A 9369-nucleotide genomic window follows, 5' to 3' on the forward strand; every position below is an offset into this window, starting at 1 on the left:
CTTTTCCATTCCCCTTTGGTACCCTGTGGAAGGGTCATTGCAGCAGAGGAAAAGGGAGCAGGAGGTGGCACACTGTCTCTTAAATGTCTCCATGTCATTTGTTAGCATTAGCCAAATCAACCTGCCTAGGCACGAAGGGAGCTGGGAAGTCTAGCCTTCCTACATGCCCACAAAGAAGAGAAAAACTGGAAATGGGTAACAAGCACTAATGAACCCTGCCACTATCCAGAATCTAGACCTTTTCTTGCTTTGTTTCTTTTTACTGTGCACCCTCATCTTTAGATTACTTTGCAGAAAGCTAGGTAGCCACCAGCTGAAGAAAGATTCATTGATTATTTCTTGGAAAACTTAGAAGCAGCATCTATCTACCTCTCTTCCTTCTTGAATAAACTACTATGATGAACATTTCCTCATAGGACCAAGGAGAAAAACCTTGAGTTAAGGATTGGAACTGGTCCTTGACTGGGGCGTTGAGAGGTTATGAGAAAACAAGCATCATGGAGAAATGAAATGCTTGGAGCCACCAAAGACAGCCACCTTAATAAAAGGCAAAAAATAAACAAACAAAAAAACCCATGGGTGATCTAATCTTGTATAGCACTTCAGCACTTACAAAGCTTTTTTTAAAAGGGAGTGGGGCCATTAGGTGATCTTTTTTATTGTGATAAGATAGAAGTAACATAAAACTTACTACTTCAACCATTTTAAAGTGTACAATGTAGTAGTATTAAGTACCCTCAAGATATTGAACAATCCCACCACTATCCAGTTTCAGAACTTTTTCATCAACCCAAATGGAAGCCTCTACCCATTAAGCAATCACTGTCCATTTCCCCTCCCCATCCCCTAAAAACCCTAATCTTCCTTCTATCCCTACAGATTTTCCTATTTTGGATATTTCACAGAAATGGGATCATATAATATGTGGCCCAGATGATATAATTCTGGCTTCTTTCATTTAGCATGTTTTCAAGACTTATCCATGTATTAGCACTTCATTTGTTTTCAGGGCTGGACAATATTGTATAGTACGGATATATCATAATTTATTTACTTATCAATTGATGGGCATTTGGGTTGTTTCCACTTTTGGCTATTGTGAACAGCCAAACATTCACGTACAAGTTTTTGTTTGAACACTTGTTTTCTACTAAGTTGGGTACGTATCTAGGAGTGGAATTGCCGGGTCATATGCTAATTCATATGCTAATTCCATTCTATGTTGAAGACTCTACAAAGCTTTTTAACACTGATTATTATATTTAACCTTCCCAGCATCCCTGAGTAATGTATTATTATCTCCATTTTACAAATGAGGGAGGCTCAAAGGCATTAAGTGAATCACCAAACTGAGCCTTGATTCTCCAACATACAATAAGCACTTCGTAAGACCACAGTGAAAACCAAAATGAGTCAGACTTGTATCTAGATGTATTTTTCCTTCACCTTAAAAACATGATGAATCTTAGAACAGAACATTCCATAAGTGACAGAATACCACAGACTCCAGGATAAGGGAAATCCTTCTAGCTTCTCCATTCTCTTGCATGCTTCGTTAATTTCATATTTAGGTCACTGGTTTTATAGGCTTGAAGGAGCCAGCCCTATAGAAAATGAAAAATCCTCTAAATAAAAACTAGGCCTGTTGCATGTTTATATACATGGAAGTGACTCTTTCCTTCCCAAGACAGAGAAGTGGTGGTAAGACTAGCTTAGCTGGGATGTACATAATGTCACAAAATGACAAATGCAAAGATATGGGTGATAGAGAAGTGGAGATATCAGAGGTCAGCCAAGAGAATGTCACCTCTTGCCTTCTTGCAGTGCAGTCTGTGGCTACAAACTCCTGAGTCACTTCTGAAACCTGCCGTTTTAACATCTGGATAGTCTGAGTGGTCCAGCTCAAAACCATCCATTTCTGAACACCATCTCCTTCTTCCACAGGGTCACGGTGGTAGTGGGCTGGGGATCTAGAAGCCAGGTCTGCACTTTGGGTCCCTGACTGTTGGTCTCAGTTGGTGGAACTGAGGCAGCCTGGGCCAATCACATTCTCTTGCCTAGAAATTTGGAATTGGAATTCAGAAGGTAGTTAAGCGCTGCGTGCAGTCACGACCATAATGTGAGAACTGGGCTGTGGGACAGCCATATTCTGCCTTGTGGATAAAGGAGCAGCCTTTTAAAAAGTGCACAGAGAGACACAGAAAGGGTGGAAGGAAGCAGTGGCACAAAAACAAAAAGAAAGATATCAAGAGAAAGAGAGACAGAGACAGAGAGTACTGTCCTATTTCTAGGCCCACTCCCTTCCTGAAGGCCTAGGATTCTGTGAGAACCCCTATGCTCTTGTCATAAATGCCATGTGGTTTAAGCTAGGTGGCAGACTGGCCAGATGTTTCCCAAGCCATTCCCCTTCCTTCTGGGCACACAGCCAAACTACATTCCCAGGCTTCACTGCAGTTAGCGGTGGTCATGTGACTGGGCCTTGACCAATAAAATGAGAGGAAGTGATATTCTCTACTTTCAGACTTGGCTAAAAAACCTCCCCTATGATTCTCCACTAGTTCTCTCTCCTCATAGGCCAGTTAAAGGTCAACACCAGGGACAATGGTGAAAGTCACGTGCTGAAGATGTCAGCACCTCCTCAGCCTAAGGTCCTGAAAGAACGTTTGGAGCAGCCATGCCACCCTCACCAAGCAGACTTTACAAACTCAAGAAATAGATTTCTCTTATGTTAAGACTTTACAGGCTCTAAGTGACACAACATCAAGCTTTATTTGAACTAATACAAAGTCATTTCAGTAGGTTTTTTTTGAAACCTGCCACCAAAGAATCTTAAAACATCACACCTCCAGCAGTATCTATCTCTTCTCATTTAGTTGCTGCTTGTTAAAAAGGCTGAAGACCTTGGGCCGAACACTTTGTGCGCCAGGCTCTGGAGCCTGCAGCAGGGGGCAGAGGTAAAGGACTCAATATCCAGGATGCCGAACAAGGCTACCCCAGGTGACATCACACACCCAAACACACTGCCTGCTTTTCTGACAGATACCCTTTGAATGCTCTACCAGTTCTGAGAGTAATCAGCCACCGTTTCAGTCTCCCTATGGCTGTGCAAGCTAAAAGCAAAAGCCTTTCATGTAGGAACTCTGTGTTTCTATTGAAGTCAGTACTGAAACATGTTTCCTTTCCAAATGATTCCGGCAGATTTTCAAGATGGCCCAATAATACCCTGTTCAAATACTGGAGTTCTAGAAAGGAGAGGACTGACTAAAGAAAATGGCTTTATCAAAGGGCTATACTGACACCTGCTATGCCTTTAAGTATTCTGGAAGATAGGCTTGAAAGCAACAGTTCTATACGTGCAATATATGAATTCCTGTTCTCTCCATGTAAGCAGTAACTCCTGTGACCACCTAGAGGTGTGGGATAGGGAGGGTGGGAGGGAGACGCAAGAGGGAGGAGATGTGGGGACATACGTATATGTATAGCTGATTCACTTTGTTATACAGCAGAAACTACACACCATTGTAAAGCAATTATACTCTAATAAAGATGTTTAAAAAAAGAGAGCAAATTTAATGGAGTAGTAGGGCTATTAAGAGAGGACATATAAGGCAGATCTTCTTGACATTACTTTACAAACCTGGCTGTCTGGTCAATAAAATGTCTCTAGAAAAGATGCATTAAATGCAATGGAGCTCATTTCAAGTCCAAGTGCTTGCTTTAAATGGCATGTAGTTTTTGTAACATTTAAACTAATGGTCTTTGTTGTCTATGACATGTACAAGATTGAAGGTGTAAGAGCTTCAATTCAGGGAAAACAATGAAAACATCTCACCTTGAGGTAATTTTATCAGTCTTTCAAGAACAAAATGTGGGAAATATTAGGACCTTGCTTTGGGATCTGTTTTTTAGCAGTTGTGCTAAGGCCCTGGGAGATTCTGAGCACATAAAATCAATCACCGTCATCGCAACTGTAGCCCCTTTCTCAGACTCTCTTGATGTCCCGCTTTACCCAAAACACACCATTTTGCTCTCCTCTTAAAAAATCCCACACAATTTATAAGCTAAAAATGTGAAAGATCAAAAAATTAAATAGAATGTGGCCTTCCCCATCCCTGGAAGAGTCTGTGTCCCTGGAGAGATATGGTGGCGGGAGGGAACATAATTTCTTCAACATCTTTTCGCATATCTCAGCGTCACGGTCCACAAAAGAGGAGTGAGTGTTATGGAAGAAACCCCAGTAAGACCATACTCAATTTCTTCAGTTTCCTACTTTAATAGTTCACCTTAGAAGACATAAATAACCTCATAATTATCTCATTTAATATCTATGACTTGGAAATAAGAACTATAATTCCTGGTTTACAGATTTAAAGATTAGACTGGAAGAGAGTATAAGAAGGTCAACTATCCAATAAGTGTCAGAGAGAAAGAGACTTGATTGTAAACACAGGGTTCCTTCTGTTGTTCCAAGGACTCTTTCTGATGCTCACACCTGTTGATCTAATTTTCTTTCCCACATGACTTTAACACTAAGAGTGTATCACTGGGACTTCCCTGGTGGCACACTGGTTAAAAAAATCCGCCTGCCAATGCAGGGGACACGGGTTCGAGCCCTGGTCTGGGAAGATCCCACATGCCGCAGAGCAACTAAGCCCGTGCACCACGACTACTGAGCCTGCGCTCTATAGTCCGCGAGCCACAACTACTGAGCCCATGCACCACAGCTACTTAAGTCCCATGTCTAGAACCCGTGCTCTGCGACAAGAGAAGCCACCGCAATGAGAAGCCCACGCACCACAACGCAGAGCAGCCCCCGCTCCCCGCAACTAGAGAAAGCCCGCGCGCAGCAACGAAGACCCAACGCAGCCAAAGATAAGTAAATAAATATATAAATAATGTTTTAAAAAAGAGAGAGATTATCAGTGGCATTCATTAGAGCTTTATAGACAAAGTAGAAATACATGGGTAAGGATACAGATAGTATAATTTACAGATGATTCTACAGCCCCCTTCAAAGATTACTGATTAAGAGGAATCAACTGCAATCAATCAATGACAAACAAGAGGGCCCCCTCTGCCAAAGTCCTGATTCATACTTACCAGCTGTTTGTGAGGAACACACAAAATGTATGCTCACTGAGTTTCTTGGTTAACAAAACAGTGCTGATGGTTGATAGATTAGTGGCACAACCAGAGCAGACATGGCATTCAAATTTCCTGCCCATCAGGACAGGAATAAGGACACAGAGGTAGAGAATGGACTTGAGGACACGGGGAGGGGGAAGGGGAAGCTGGGACGAAGTGAGAGAGTGGCATGGACATATATACACTACCGAATGTAAAATAGATAGCTAGTGGGAAGCAGCCACATAGCACAGGGAGATCAGCTCGGTGCTTTGTGACCACCTAGAGGGGTGGGATAGGGAGGGTGGGAGGGAAAAGCAAGAGGGAGGGGTTATGGGGATATATGTATATGTATAGCTGATTCACTTTGTTATAAAACAGAAACTAACATACCATTGTAAAGCAATTATACTCCAATAAAGATGTTAAAAAAAATAAAGTCTATACAAAAAAAAAAAATTTCCTGCCCATGTACTGTGCTCTTACCGACTGGGAACTGGCCCTAGGGCTATTCGAGTCCCTTTGCCCTACCCACTGCTGGTTGGAGCAAGGGGAGACAGCTGATTCAGGCCGGGTCAATCCACTTCTGTCCTCACAACTTGGAACTGGGATAGAGACCATAGTTAGTAGGCTGAGTATCTTGGTCTCGAAGTAACACAGACCCAGGGGCTGAAGGTAGAGTTTGAAGATGACCAGGATGGGTCTTACGACAGCAAAATGGAAGATATATTCTATAGAAAAAGGAAAATGTGAAGCAAACTTCAGGGAAGGGTAAGCAAGAGGTCATAGGATACCAGACCAAGGGAGATGGGAAGGCCTTGGTCACTGAAGGTTACACTTCTAGCTCCAGTCTCTCATCAGCCTTAGCTGTGATTTCTGCCCTTGAATTCTATGAAACATCCCTGTTCCCTGATCATATATCTTCCCTCACCTAAACTGAGTGGGGAAGTTCTGTTCCTTATGAACAACCAACCAAAGCTTTATTCAAATTCATGAATATTTTTAAATCCTGCTCCCTTTGTAGGAGGAAACAAGATGTAAGAGCTCAAGAGCCTATACTCTTCAGAACAGCATCCTGGGCACAGACTTCTCAACCTCTGTGTCCTGGCTGCTTCTCAGAGGAATTAGTCTTTATCTAGAAGATTAAATGATTCCTACCACTGGGATACTGTCCTTACCAAGTGACTCTTTCATACAAAGTGCTGTTGGAGCCCTTACAAGGACTGAGAGTCAAGAATGTATTAAGTTTGCTGTAGATTGTGTGATTGTTTTTGTGCATGCTTGGTTAAAAATGTGTTTATACTTCTGTCTGAGTGTCTCACTGTAATGAGTTTGGGGGGGGGGGATGAACTATAACAGACACTTACCTCTTATCACACAAGGTTGTATCAACCACAGGAAACACGGTAATTGTGAATAACTGAGTGGGCTTGGTTAAGTGTGAAACTCTGGAGGTATCAGAAAAATGAGAGGGGATCGGAAGGGTGAAGACTTCTTCTTTTGTGTTGCCTCAGGGGACAGACCTGTAACTACTTGATAGCAGCTAATTTTATCTCCAAATAGCAGAAATTCTTTGAAATGAACAGAGCAGTCTAGAAACAAAATGGCCTCCAAGTGAATTCTTCCCATCCCTGCAAACACAGAAGCTAAAAATCTTCTCATCAGACAGATGGCAAAGGAGATCCTTGCAAGAATAAGATCTGTAAATTGTCCCACTCTCGCAACTTAGGAAACACTAAATTATCTTAGAAATCCACCCCCACTCTTCTTACTTTTGACTGCCTTTCATTACGCACCATTAAGTAATACTTCATTTAACCAACACAACAATCTTCTGAGGTAGATATTATTATTACTCCCATCTTATGTGTAAGGAGTATAAGGCTTCCATATCTTAAGTAACTCTATCCAGGATCATCCAACTACCAAGTAGCAGAACCAAAACTTCAACCCAGATCCCTACCCACTGTTCATTCAACCACTTACTACCTTGCTGTATAATGGGTTACCTTACACCAGCAGCACTGTAGCTTATTAGAAATGCAGGTTCTCAGGTCTCACTCCAGACTTTCTAAATGAGAATCTGCAGTTTAACAAAATCCCTGGTGATCTGTATGCACAGGAAAATTTCAGAGACCCTATCTTATAAAAATCTATGTTTTAATTATCCCAAAAGCACTACTGCCCATTAAACCTGCTCCATGGTCCATTCTATCCCTGGGCTTAGTCTAAACCTTGGGCAATATACATGATTCATCTTCTCATGTATCAGTCATGGTTTTCATTTTCTGTATTTCCTGCTGCTTTGACATCTTGAGGTCTTGCTGACACAGGAAGGGACTACCCCTCCCAAGGTTGGCTAATTCCTAGAGCAGCGAACATGTGCCCAAGAGCATGCTCTTCAAAAGCAAACCAGCCAACCCAGAACCCCTACCTCCACTACCATCTCCTTTATCGGACCCTCACAGTGCTCTCATATGCCAAGCCACTCTCCACCTGTCCTAATCACCCCAGTGCCAGGTATCAGACAAGTAGGAGAAGCCCTTACACCCCAGGGCCTGTTGAGATTATTCAAACTAGCTAATCCTAAACCCGTCTTCTCTGCCTTGCCTTGCTTTTCCCACAGAAATCACCAAAAAGGCTCTTGCCCACGTTTTCCCCTCACTCTCTCTGCCTTCCGATTGACTCAGTTGCTTTCCCATGCCACCCTGTGAGGCATAACATGCCTTCTGTTTCCAGGGATCTGTGAGTACAAACATTTCTTCCTTCATGACAACATTTTCCATGTCTGCATGCCTTACCATGCCTGATTAAAACAAATCCTGAACACATTTTAAAGCAGTTAATATAGGCATACCTCAGAGATAATGCAGGTTTGGTTCCAAACCACCGCAATTAAGCAAATATCACAACAGAGTCGCACAAAGTTTTTGATTTCCCAATGCATACAAAAGCTATGTTTACACTATGCTGTAGTCTATTAAGTGTGCAATAGCATTTTGTCTTAAAAAGGGTACATACCTTAAATAAAAAATACTTTATCGGGCTTCCCTGGTGGCGCAGTGGTTGGGAGTCCGCCTGCTGATGCAGGGGACACGGGTTTGTGCCCCGGTCCGGGAAGATCCCACATGCCGCGGAGCGGCTGGGCCCGTGAGCCATGGCCGCTGATCCTGCGCGTCCGGAGCCTGTGCTCCACAACGGGAGAGGCCACAACAGTGAGAGGCCCGCGTACTGCAAAAAATAAAATAAAATAAAATAACTTTATTGCTAAAAAATCCTAACCATCATCTGAGCCTTCAGCGAGTCAATCTTGTTTGCAATAGCAACATCAAAAGTCACTGACTGATCACAGATCACCAAACAAGTACAGTAATAATGAAATCATCTGAAATATTGTGAGAATTACCAAAATGGGACACAAAGACACAGAGTGAGCAAATGCTGTTGGAAAAATGGGATTGGTGTCTATCACTCCCAAAAGTTTGCTCATCCCCCTTTGTAATCATTCCTTCTCCCGCCTGACCCCTTCAGAAACCACTGGTCTGCTTTCTGTCACTATAGATTAGGTGATTTTCTAGACTTTTGTATAAAAGAATCACAGAATATGTACCCTTTTTTTGTGGCAAAATAAGCATGACATAAAATTTACCATTTTAACCCTTTTTGAGTGTACATGCACATTGTTGTGCAAAGTGTGTACTCTTTTTTTGACTTCTTTCATTCAGCATAGTGTTTTGAGATTCATTCATGTGCAATAGTTCACTCCTTTAGTATCAACATACTTTCCATTGTATGGCTATCCCACGATTTGTTTATTCACCTACTGACGGACAGTTTGCTCCCAGTTTGAGGCCGTTTGTAAATAAAGCTGCTGTGAATATTCATGTACAAATCTTTGTAAAGACAACTTTCCATTTCTCCTGGGCAAGTGCCTAGGGGTGGAATGGCTGGGGTATGTTTAACTTTATAAGAAACTGCCTGTTTTTCAAAGTGGGTATAGCATCTTACATTCCCGCCTATGGTATATGAGCATTCCAGTTCCTACACATCCTTGCTAATACCTGGTATGGTCAGATATTTCTTCTAGCAACTCAAATAGTTGTATAGTGGCATCTCACTGTGGTTAAATCACTTAGAAATAGTTTGACGCTTTCAGGTCTTACTTTTAAGATTTGTTAGGTGGGAACTTACGGCTACCAAAGGGGAAAGGGAGGAAGGGATAAATTAGGAGTTTGGGATTAACAT

This window comes from Orcinus orca, chromosome 6 (assembly GCF_937001465.1).
Source record: "Orcinus orca chromosome 6, mOrcOrc1.1, whole genome shotgun sequence".
In the NCBI taxonomy this organism is placed as follows: domain Eukaryota; kingdom Metazoa; phylum Chordata; class Mammalia; order Artiodactyla; family Delphinidae; genus Orcinus; species Orcinus orca.